Here is a 12377-nt window from a genome sequence, read left to right as displayed (position 1 = left end):
CCATGGAGTCCATGATACCGTATAATGCATAGCTCTATAAGCCAAGATGTCCTTGATTTTCATTGGTGTGTTCTATGTTGTTCTAGGGTACAGATGAAGAGCATGTTGCCCGTCCCTAAAGCAAAATTACTATAGGTAAGAATTTTTACCTATCAAGGTTAGTGTTACTTTGATTGACTAGCTTAGCTGTATATACTAGTGCCATGCTTAAAGATGTGTATTGAAAATGAGAGGTTTTCTCCTGTAGCATACTGATGATAAACAGGGCTTGGATCCGATTGCCCAACTTGCTCTGATATTTGACTTTAAATAAATAGAAAGCAAATCAACATGCGATGCACCCAGTTCAGAACAAAGACCTAATATTCTCCACAGGGGCAGTACTGTATGTCCCAAAGTATAATCAGTATGAACAGACAACATATCTTGAACAAATGCTGACTACGGATAGGAAAAGTGGCTGTTTAGATGAATAGGGCTGGTGGGTGTAGTGGCAGCTCATTTTCCCTCGAGTGTAGCTCTCAATGGGGCAGCAGGTAGAATGACACAGAGGGATTAGATATGACTGTCTGTTGGGTGTTGGTCAATATTGAAAACAGAATATTTAAAGGGTGACAATATTGCAATATTGTGACCAGAATATCATGGGACAAAATACCAAAAGTGAGATTTTCCACACCTAACTCCATAAATGCAATCCTTGGGAAAATATATAATTGACAAATCTTCACAAAATGTTGCAAGAAAATTTGACAGTCACGTCAGCTGCTGCCTGGAAAGTTTCGGGATGATCCATCGAGCAGGGGCCGAGAAAAAGAGGAGGACAAAAAAGGTGCGTTTCCAATGTTAATTCCCATAAGGATTTTGAACAGGTCTACATCTCGAACCACTGAACCAAATTACACCAAATTTGGCAGAAAGTAGCTCTTGGTCCAGAAAGTGCCCTTTTTGTTATTTAGTGTCTGTTCAATAGTTTTCAAAATATTAAAGAAAAAACATATTTGTGTATATATATATATATATATATATGCCATAGCTGAGCCATGGATCTGCCTAAAATTAAAAAACAAAACAAGCGCAGGAGCTTTTTTCAGTGAAGCCCCTAGGGGACCCCGGGCTCAGTTTAATTAATAAAAGGGATCTGTTGTGGATCCCGAGGCCCGGGGACCACCACATTCCGGTACTATTGGCTGGGAGGGGGCCGTATGGAGGAGCCACTGATGGCCCTGGGGACTACCACCCCAGGACATATGTTTGCTGTGACCTGGCGGAAGCTTTGACAGCTCCCCCAGGGCAGTTAGGTCTTTTAGCAATATGCCAACTTCAGACAGAAAGCCAATTAGACTGCACCACCCCGCAACCCACTAAGCACTGCTTGATTCAGATGCATTTCAGGTAACAATCAATCCAATGAGATATTACAGAGATATTTAGTGGAACACAAAATCTCTTTCATTAAGGAAAGTCAAATGCAAGAACACCAGGAAGCAGGGATATATTTATACATTAGATCAAAATCCTAACCTAGAGCTTTTAATATGAATAGTACCTATTTCGACAATCAACAAAATGGTAGCAGTGATATTTATGAAGAGTGAATAGTAAACAATAATGTAACATACTGGTGATATCATAAAACTTTCTTTATATAAATATCTCCACCTCCACTTATGCCTAACTATATTTAGCAGCAAAAGAAAAGGGGCCTAATTCAAGTTTTAAAAATGGTTCACACCGTCATAGCTCTTCTGAACAATAGGACCAATGTTCACCAACGTAGCAGTGTCTGCTATTCTACTCTGCATTGGCAGGAAGCCCAGTGAACCCACCCGGTGAAGGCTTAATGTTTCTCCCAATGGCCTACAGCAATGGAAGGTGATAAAATGTTCTGCATAGCCTTTTTCTTGAGCCTCTGGCACAATGTTCCTGTCTGTCTTTTCACATTGTTCTTTCTTTATGTAATGCAGCTGATCAGTGTTCAGCATGCCCAAATAAACAAGTAACAGAAAAGTCCTTGGTTCCCTTCCACTTAATTCCATTCTGTGAAACTGTGCTCATTTAAAAAAATATTAAACAAGAAATGAAGTTATCAGCTTCTAGGAAACCTTGTTCATTACTTAAAACAATCACTGGAACAGAGAATTCAATTTATACAAAATAACATTGCAATTTTCAAGTAGACGTGCTTACCATGCTACAATGAATAATGAAATGAATAAGTGTGCATTTAAGGAAGAATATATATGCTAATTAGCTAGGCTAGTGCAGGGCTTTAAGGGGGTATACATAGACTATCTCTGTAAATGTAAAATCTGAAAATATACACAAAAGGGCAGAGTAGAACTGCCTCTGTTTTACTTGTTGGGCCCCTCATGAGAAACCAGCAACTGACAGCTGCAGGGAGAGAGAATTTATTACTGTCAGTGTCAGAAGGTCAAGACTCAAACTGGGACAGAGAGATGAAGTGGTTGTCTCTTCATCATCCTTAAACGGAAACAGTCTATCAGACTCTTGCTGCTGTCACACATCGTGTTTGTTTTCAAATTTATGGGGCAATTGTTGTCAATGCACTTTGAAAGTAGTAGGCATTTTCCTTGTGATTTTAATAGTATGTTTAATATGAATAAAATGTTTGCAATTTATTTGGTCTGAGCAGATGTTTGTGTGTATCATCATCACTGCACGTTCTCTATTGTCCATTCACATTGCAGAGCACCTCTGGTTGTTGGATGGGTAACCACTGAACATCCACTTTGTCTGTATTGCACCTGATACAACAAAGTATCTAGGTACTCTTTTTTTGTGCAGTTTGGCGCAACAGAGTCAAGTGGGGAGCCAGTTTTTGAACCCAGCCCACGCCTCCCAAGCAGTAGCATGCTAGCCTCATTCTCAAATTGCACACCATTGAAAGGGGTAACAAAGCTGAACTAGATCTAACTGCACGCAGGTCTCTCAAGATTCTCGTGTCCCTGCATGAGTATCTCATGATACAAGAGATTCTGCAATCCCTGTATAAAAACCTGCCTGTAATTTCATTATAAGCAATGACTTGTGATGCACCCGTCACCGATTACAAAGAAACAAGGACCACACCCAATTGTAATAACTTATTACAGTTTAGTTCTGACATCATAATGCCTGCTGCAAGAGCCTTCAACCTAGGGGGGAAGTCAGGTCACAGCATAATTAAATCAGCTATTTAAAGAAGGAAAAAGGAAACCTTGCTTTTCTTTCTTCTGCTCTGTTTTTGTAGCTGTACATTGACAGGAAGTAATTAGATATTTACAACAAAATGTTTATTTTTTGCACTCCTTGCCCGATTATGGAAAAGTTAAAATCTTTCTGAAAATTTCTATTGTGCTTTTTTTTTAAAAAACCTAACCTGTAATAAAGTGCTTCTAATACCTTTTTGCAACAAATATCTAACAGCTTTTTTGATGTGTTTAGTTTTACAGTACATATTCTTTTTTTATTTTTCTTGTTTGCAAACATGCCCTCTCTTTCATATGAAAGAGCTAGATGCCAAGGATTTAAGTGGTTTGTGGGAAAAGTGATGTTGTGACTATGTATTATAAGGAATAAAGTACCCTTTCTGTACATGTTAAAGATATTGCAAGTCTCCTCTGAGTTCTAAAACCTTATGAAGGACCTCTGCCTTTGGCTGGTTCCCCTATATGGTCATGGAACACCTCTGTGACTTGCAATATCCTTTTAATGTACCGTAGGGGGAACTTTATCCAATATATCCAGTGCAGGTTTTTACTTGCCACTCTACGAATTGCAGTCCACAATTTATAATGGCTTCAAGATTACCACAATCCCTAGAATGCAAAGAAAAAAAGCTTGAAGTGATTATTGAGGCTGTCACATATGGAGCAGGGATACCTGAGATCGCCGAGCATGTTTGATGAGCTTATGATTATGTCTCAGTTGTACATACGTCTTAAATGGCTTACTCGCATCTGAAGGGTGTAACAGAGGATGTTTGATGTAAATATATCATTGAGAAAGCACTTTTACCTGATCCGGTCCTCGCATGATGCTGCTCTGATCCCATTCCTGAGGAGTGATGCTCTTTGGCATCTTGTTTATTGGGTCCAGAGCCAGTGAAAAGCTTCATCTGGTGGGCAAGCGTGGCCTGAAAGGCTTACACCCGTCCCAGCAGTTCTGAGCTAATGCTCAATGCTGGGGTAGCACTTGGACAGGTGTGGGTCCACATTAGTTCTGCTTTTTAGAGTTGAGTGCTAGCACCTTCTACTTCAACAACAACCATTTTTCAAATCATGAAGCTGCACGATCCAGGGCTAGCCACTGTGAGGAGCACCACTGATGTGATTTACATTTAGCAACTTAAGAAGGAAACGCGCATTATGAGAAAACCAAACGTAAAACCTTTGTTATGTCCGAGAATTTGGAAGCCATCGAGGTCCACCAGGATCTATCCATCCTCACGTCAGAAAAGAGTTGAACACCTCCGTATCTAGATTACGGATCTCTCTGTATGAAAGGCCATCCATTTGTCCCCTCCCAGCTCCTGTCCTCTCCTCTGTGGACCCTCCACCCCAGAAACAGAGGGTCTTCCCATCCATTCCTCGCACCCCATGTGCCCCACCCTAATCTCTCTTCCATACCCACCTCCATTTATGCAGCGCTTCCTTGATTTGTATCTAGGCCCCTACTATATAAATTCACATATAAAGATGCTGTCCATCTCAATACCCTCTCTATCAACCTCACTTTATGAAAACTTGAGTCAGCAGTACTGGAATTCGACCCTAAGGCCTGCGAGTAGTATAAGAATCCCTGTACCAGGCACTGGACACACCCAGCTATTGTACAAGAAAGGGAAAGCCGTCCTTATCTTTGACAACCGATAAGTAAAGCGTTCTCATTAATAAATAATAGTTAATGGTAAACATAACAGGTTAATTAAAACGATTCCAACATCATTGCATGCAGTGAGAATGTTTTGCAGCAATCAAATAACATTCCCAGAGGACTTGTGTCACCCACCTTTTATCAGTGGAATGTTGCCTAAAGTGGAGCAAAAACATATATGGGTGTAAACATTTACATTGAGGACCTCATACATTTTGCAAACTAGCAGGCGCATTTAGAAAGTCAAGATATTGGTAAAAAAAATTGCAGTATCATACTACGTGCGTTTCTAACAATCCCCACATTTTGAGAGAGGGAATAATACATAATTATTCATATTGAGGTAAAACTGCATTGCAATACTGCAATATAGGGCCTCATTCCACGCCCAGGGAAATCCTGGTTTCTGCGCAAACTGGAGTTTGTGGCCACATCTGGATTCTGAGGTTTACAGTAATTACCAGACATCTGTAATTGTTCTCACATTTCAACAGGTAAAATTTGGCAAAGAAAAACAAATGGCGGAATAGGTGAAATATGAGGTAATCACCTGCATAGACTTCATTGCTGCCTATAATGCCTCATTTTGAGCTACACCCTGAAAATACTGCACCTCGTGATATTCGCATTCACTGAGTGCAGTATATCCACCCACTCAGGATGAGCCCACGGTGTCACGCACAGACAAAATTATGATAGCTTTATTACCACCAGCATTTCCCCATTTATGGAGAAGAACCCCCAATGCAGGGGTCATACTGTGTCTCCTTACTGTGTAATATTATTGTACATTGGGGTCTTTCCCTTGGATATATCGCTACACTCTCAATGAGGCAGTACAAAAGGGGACCTGACTGACTACATGAGGTATAGCAGCCTCTCAAAGTCAGTGACCTACCACGAAATCTCTTGATTACCTACTCGCCGGCCGCTTACCGCTCCATAGTTCAGTCAATGAGTGAGGGAGAAGTGAGCAAATCTGTGCCGAAAGCCCACAAATCATAGACGAGGGAACAGATGGAGGCAGCGCGTACAGCTGCACCCGAGATTTTAATTATATCAAAGTGGCGCGAACATCTTCTCTTCGAGTCTTGGCACGCCTAGGAGAGGGAGCTGCCAAAATGCAAAACTGGAGAGATGGCTCGCCTCCCTTTCCATCTATTGCTGTGACTTAGAAGAAATGTATCAATTTTCTGCAAAGCGCTTTTATCTGGGTGTTAAGATTTCTGTCTCAAGGCTATTAAAATCAGGGGAAGACTGAGGTATCTAACAGAGAGATGACGGGTATATGTGAAGGAATATTGGTCCTAAGCTGAATTTTTGACTCAATGAGGTGACAGAAAGCACAATTCAAGTTTTGCCTTCTGTTGGTAGTGGGGGCAGGAGTCAAGGCTTCTTGAAGGTGTGTAGATCACATGAAGGGAGAACATAATAAATGCAACAGCCTGAAACACTAAGCACAGTATTGGCAAAGGCGAACAAATTTACAAAAGTAAAGTAAGTACTTAGAAAGGTAGAGAAAACAATCGTTCTAAAGCTACTTGCTCGTGTGAATCCAATGCAGGTTTAGGAGTGCTGGATCCACACCACTTTTTCAGGACAGCCAGTATGTAAATTATCTCCATTGAGAATCATTGTAGTTAAGTTTATTTTATGTGGATATCATGAAAAGATGAATGGATCTAATACTCCTGAACCTACCTTGGAAACTCTTGTTCTGTTTTTTCCTGAAACAATTCTAAGTGTTCTCGGTTCAATGGTTCTCAGAAGGTTGAAGGTGTCAGGACAAAGGGTTGCAGCATCCTGGAAGTAAGGGTCTTTCCTTTTAGGTTAGTTATTGATAAGTGAAATATAATCCACAGAGAAGACTGTGGAAATTAAAGGTTTCCCCAGAAAGCACATGTGGCACATTCAAATTACTAGAATCAAGTGCCAATTGAGGGAATGCAGATAATGTCTTGCTCCCAATCAGAGCATGCATGACTGTTGTTATCTCTGAAACTAATTGATGGTTTAGTAAAGGCGGCTCCTGGGTCCTGTGATGATTGGCTCATGGAGAGGTAGAAACACACATTTCTTAGATTGTTTCTGCTGTCAGGGAAGCAAAGAATATTTTTCACTTTCTGCTGCACAGAAAGTCTTTTATCTCACACAGGAAGAAAAGAATGCTTCTAATAAATATTGTCAAGCTAGCTAATGAGGGCCCCTTGGAGACACTTCACTGCTACAGGCATGATGTTTCAGAGTGCCACTGCCTGGAGGGCCTCTGTATTCACCTCCGCCATTCAACCAATGTGGGCTATGTAAATTTTCGATTAGGAGGCAACATGGAAGGACTGCCTTGGAGCCAGAGATTAACCTGTTCCATCTATTGATGCTGCTACGGCGTGCCTCACCTGTGGATCCTATGCGGAGGGAGAAAGCGCATGAGACTTGCCTATGAAATCTTGGAAAAGTAGCTTACCTTGGGTGCCTGTCAATACAAACCACTTTCTACTTCTTCTGGGAAATTAGAAATAAAAAGGATGGGTATCTAGGGGCTTCCTAAGAACAGGTCTAACAAGGGACATAGTTACTATTGTTACTGATGGCAATGTAATAACCAGATACATAATTTGGAACCCATCATTCTGGATCACAATGCGGCTCCACACCGCTGGTGTACTACAGTGGGTCATAAAAAGGGCAGTTGTGAAGCCATCACTGGACCCTAATGACCCAATGATCCAGTCACATTCATGGAGTGAAAAACAACCATCAGTTTTTATTCTGTCACTGAGGCTCATGATATCCTCAGTTAGTGATTTCCAAAGTTGGTCTAAGAGGTCCTGATCATCACCAGATTTCTAAGTAACCACAAAGCATTTATATTACTTACACATAGATTCATTGCATGCAAAGAATCTGTTGCACATATATTGAAATTCAGGCATGGACACAAGCCTTCAGGGACTATGTAGGACACCCCTGACTGACAATCAGATTTTCTGAGGTCTTCACCTACCCACATTTGAGTCTATGTTTTCTGTGTGCTAAAATTAGTTGTAGACTTTTTGAGGTTTGGAATTTGAACGTATAAACATTCTTGCCGCACAGCTTTAAAAGCATTAAAAACCTAACCTGACTACATAATAAGACATGGATGCCAGTTACACCATGTATTAATAGGTTAAATGGCTAGCTTACATAGAGCCCAATGACACAAATTTCTCCAATCCTGACTTACAATGGCAGTAGGAAAAGCAATAACTGCTACAACTGAACAAATCAAACGCACTAAACAAGGCTGCACTAATGTAAAGTGAAAACCTGATGATATGTATTGGACATACAGGAGTTACTCTTACCTGGATCAAAAGCAAATATATCAAGACAGTCAAACTGGTCCAGGTCAGTCAATTGTGTTCTGTCACAATTCTAGACTGAATGTTTATAGAAGTCAGACAAAAATGAAATTGCTACACGGTGACTGTTGGAGGTGGAACATTCTGGTTGGCTGAGGCAAGGCCTGAGCTAGGCAGAACCTACCACTCCTGTGAGGGGTGAGTGATTACACTCACCGTATATCCCTTGGTAGCTTGGCACAGGGCAGTCAGGCTTATCACAGAGGCAATGTGTAAAGCAATAGCACAGCACAAGAGAGTCTTTACATGAGGTGTATGTAAACAAAATTTGTATTCATCACACACATCGTTAAAACACCCTATGATCATCATGCAAATCTGGGAATAAATCACCTTTAGAAATTTTACTCACAGTACGCGTCCCAAATGTGTTAACACTGTAAATAGTATGTACACATGATAAAAAACAATACCTTCTCTCTTGGCACCATTTTTGCGGTGCCAAATGTTGTCAGCACCAGACACACCCTAGAGATTACCTCAATTCAATAACACACTGCTGCGGGGTGCACCCCGGTTCACAACATTAGCAGCAATTTGTACTTACTAAGACTTGCAGTACTTTTAATTACAGGGGAGGCTCCTTCGCAATGGCCAATGAGCTTTGCCCTACTGGCTGAGACACCAGCTGAAAAATAAAATGATATTTTAATATTGTTTTATTTTTCAGCTGCTGGCTCAGCCAGCATGTGCAGGGAGGGGGGCCCCACACATGGTCCATGTGAGGGGGAGGAGGAGGAGTGGAGTCAGTGCCCTAAGTGCACATGTCAGTTTGACCGGCCGTCTTAGGCCCGCCAAACTGACGTGCGCACTGGAGAAACTGCACAAAACCTAGTGCACTGTCTGAGTGGCAGACCAAGCTGCTCAGACAAATCCTGAGGCTGCTCTCATACTAATTATAACATAAGAGCAGTGCCAGGAATGCCTGGGGAGCCTGTGCTAGTGTCAGAGGGACCGCTGGAATGCCAACACCATTGAGAGAAGAGCATCGAGGTGACCAGTGGCAGCAGCAGAAACAGATACTTTAAAAAATATATATTATTTATTCCCCCCCATTTTCCCCTCACCTCCGCCTGCCCCTCCCCTTGACTTTTGCAGCAGCCGCCGCTGTTTAATTAGCTCCGCAGCCTAAGCCGCACAAGCAAAACTCAATGTCTACAGTGAGAGGCCTCGGGCAAGAAATAATGGGTACTGCAACACCACTGTGTTGTTCTCAGTCACCCACACTCACTCCTGTACATTAACTCTGCTCCTCTATGCTGTGCCATATATATCAGGCAGCTCTTCACAAACACTTGCACGCTCTAGCTCCTAGCACAGTAATGCAGTGGACTGATATCCAGCTAGTTAATGTTCCTGTGTTTGTAGACACCTGGGGCCCCAAACTGCCCTCCACCCGCCAACCAGGTCCTGCTACCCTGCCCCTTTACGAGCTGGAGCAACCTTTCCCTGGATAGTAGGCCACTTGTTGCCAAAGTCACACTTCCCAGGATCCTGGGGACAAGATGGGGAGAAGACAGAGATAACGGCTGATCAGGAAACAGTTAACATGTAGAGTTTTGGGCACCAATCAGGAGGTTCACTAAGAGGTCTGCAAAGCACAGAAGGACGGTCCTGGGGCCACATGCTAATCACAGTGGCACCCAGCCCAGCCAGGCACTCCAGCACCAAATCCTTACCTCCCAAGAAGGAGGCAGATGTCTGGAGCGTGATGACTTGAGCCACCCTGACAATTCTGATCCCACAAATAAAGTGCTCTGTGCTGTGCCTCCCTGGAATGAGGCACAATGTATTTGGCACAATGACTTGAGTCACCCCAGATAGTTTGATCACACCGAAAAAGGGTTCCAATGCAGTACTTCCCCGAAATGAGGCACTAGTCAGGTGCGTTAAGACTTGAGTTGCACCCGACAATTCAGGACAATCAGATGAGGAGCTCCGCTCTGTACCTCCCCAGAATGAGGCACAAAGCCTAGTGCATGAGGACTTAAGTTGCACCAGGCAATCTGGTCACACAAGTAACTCCAGTTCTTTCCTCCCCGGAATGAGGCACAACGTCTGGTGCACAATGATTTGAGTCGCACCAGGCAATCTAGTCACACACAAAGAACTTCAATTTCGTACCTCCCTGGAATGAGGGACAACATCTGGTGCACAATGACTTGAGTCGCACCACACAACCCAGTCACACACAATAACACAAGTTCAGCAGTGCCACATGAGGTAGAATGCGGCACTGCTCCGGATGTACCCCTACCTCCGAGGGTCGCAAACTATGAATCAGGCATCGCACACAATGAGCATGCAGTAAGGGTGTCGCATGAGAGAAATGCAACATACTCGACAAAAGTGGGCCACGTGGGGTCCCACAATTGGTGTACCTGCTCACAATGAAAAAGACATTGATGCGTGCAGTGGCCCCATGAGAAAGGGCCACACTCCATAAGTGTGGGTAGTACTTTAAAGGCTCCGCAGGAGTTTCCGGTCTTCAGGTACAATACTAATTCCGTGCTCACACCGCTGCTCCCAGGTGGAGTCCAATATACGATTTAGGTACAGAGGAGGGCAAGCACTCCATTTGAGACCAGTAGATGGTGTAAGTCCCTCACAGGAGGACTTTGATGTCCCTGAGACCTACAGACAGAATAAAGCCAATAAGGCCTTGGAGAACACACTACGGAGTGCCACACAGCAGAAAGCAATATGCCCAGGCCAGCCACAATGCAGGAAGGGTGCCTGGATTGCTTCCAAGGAGAGTAAATTCTCCTGTGCACAACAGATTTCTCTGGCAGTGTGCACCACGTAGTCCAGCAGTACCAGTCCCAGTACCAGTCCCTACGAGTGTATCTCTAAATTGTTGAAATGTGGTACTGGTAGTTAGACTCAAGTGTGCCTTTGAAGTTGGGGGTGGTTCAAATGGGTCCCCTTTGCTCAACAGATGCCTCCCCTAAATTTCAGTCCTGTCTGCCATGGGGCTGTGGAATGCAGAACTTTATCTTTAGTGGTGCCATAATATTGCTCTGAGAGGCCAAGTGTCAGGACCTCTCCCTCTAATTTATCCAGTCAGACCCTCAAATGGCAGATGTCTGTCATTCATGTTGCATAAGTTTTATAGCTGTCGCTGGGAAATGCTCAGATGTGCTTTTCTCTGCTTCCAGTGGAATGAAGCTGAGTGACAAGACACACAAAAAGAGCCTTTAGAACATATAAATGCCCAATCTCTAGAAGTGCATTTCGAGGGTATTATTACCAAAACCCTCTTCATCATGATAAGGGGTTTGTCATTGTGAATTCAATGATAGTAAACATCTTAGGACTGCTCTGCTACAATCCACTATTGCTGCCAGGAATAATTATAAACGTTCGCCCATGTTAACCTATGGGCAGAGCAGCTCTCCTGGGTAGTGGTAACACACATGGGTATTCTGCACTCCCTGGGCACATGTGCCCTGGTGCATGCACAAGCCTGCAGAGGCAGGTTGGACACAAGTTTAGGATCACCACAAAGGTGCAAGTGCGCACATGCAGGCCTGCTGAGACAGGCTCAGTATATTTAAAATACCAGTGTGCAATGGTGCACACCCTGGCAAGTTGTGCCAGGCTCAGTACATATATGAGAACACCAATGTGCAAATGTGCACATACTGGCCAGCTGTGCTAGGCTCAGTATATATGGAAACATCATTGTTCACCTCTGCACATGCTGGCAAGCTGTGGCAGGCGTGGTATGTATGAAGCTACCATTGTGCCAGTGTGAACATACTGATAAACTAAGCCAGGGTCAGTAAATGCATGAAAACACCAATGTGTAAGTGTGCACATCCTGGAAAGCTGAACCAGGCTCGGTATGTATGAAACCACCATCTTTCAAGTGTGCACATACGGATAAGCTATGCCTGGCTCAGTACATACATGGAAACCCCAATGTGCAAGTGTGCACATCCTGGCAGGCTACACTTCCTAACATATCTAGGAAGGGCCCACACACTTTCACACAGCACTTACAGTGGGAAAGTATTAGGGCCCCAAGGCCACTCAAAGAGGATCAGCCAACCTTGAGGGATGAGCCGACCTGCACAGGCCTGCATTGTCAGG

General features: G+C 43.3%; 1 protein-coding gene across 6 annotated transcripts in view; it reads left to right on the top strand.

Annotated features, from left to right (window-relative positions):
* DLGAP3 (DLG associated protein 3) overlaps positions 1-12377 on the top strand; it is a 1018817-nt gene that overhangs the window by 276561 nt on the left and 729879 nt on the right. For all 6 annotated transcript variants that reach the window (XM_069223793.1, XM_069223790.1, XM_069223789.1 and 3 more), the window contains exon 2: positions 87-135. The gene's annotated coding sequence lies outside the window, so the exon portion shown is untranslated. The remainder of the gene's footprint in view (positions 1-86; positions 136-12377) is intronic.

The sequence above is a fragment of the Pleurodeles waltl genome, chromosome 3_1, assembly GCF_031143425.1.
Source record: "Pleurodeles waltl isolate 20211129_DDA chromosome 3_1, aPleWal1.hap1.20221129, whole genome shotgun sequence".
Lineage (NCBI taxonomy): Eukaryota > Metazoa > Chordata > Amphibia > Caudata > Salamandridae > Pleurodeles > Pleurodeles waltl.
This window is presented reverse-complemented; position numbering and strand designations above follow the sequence as displayed.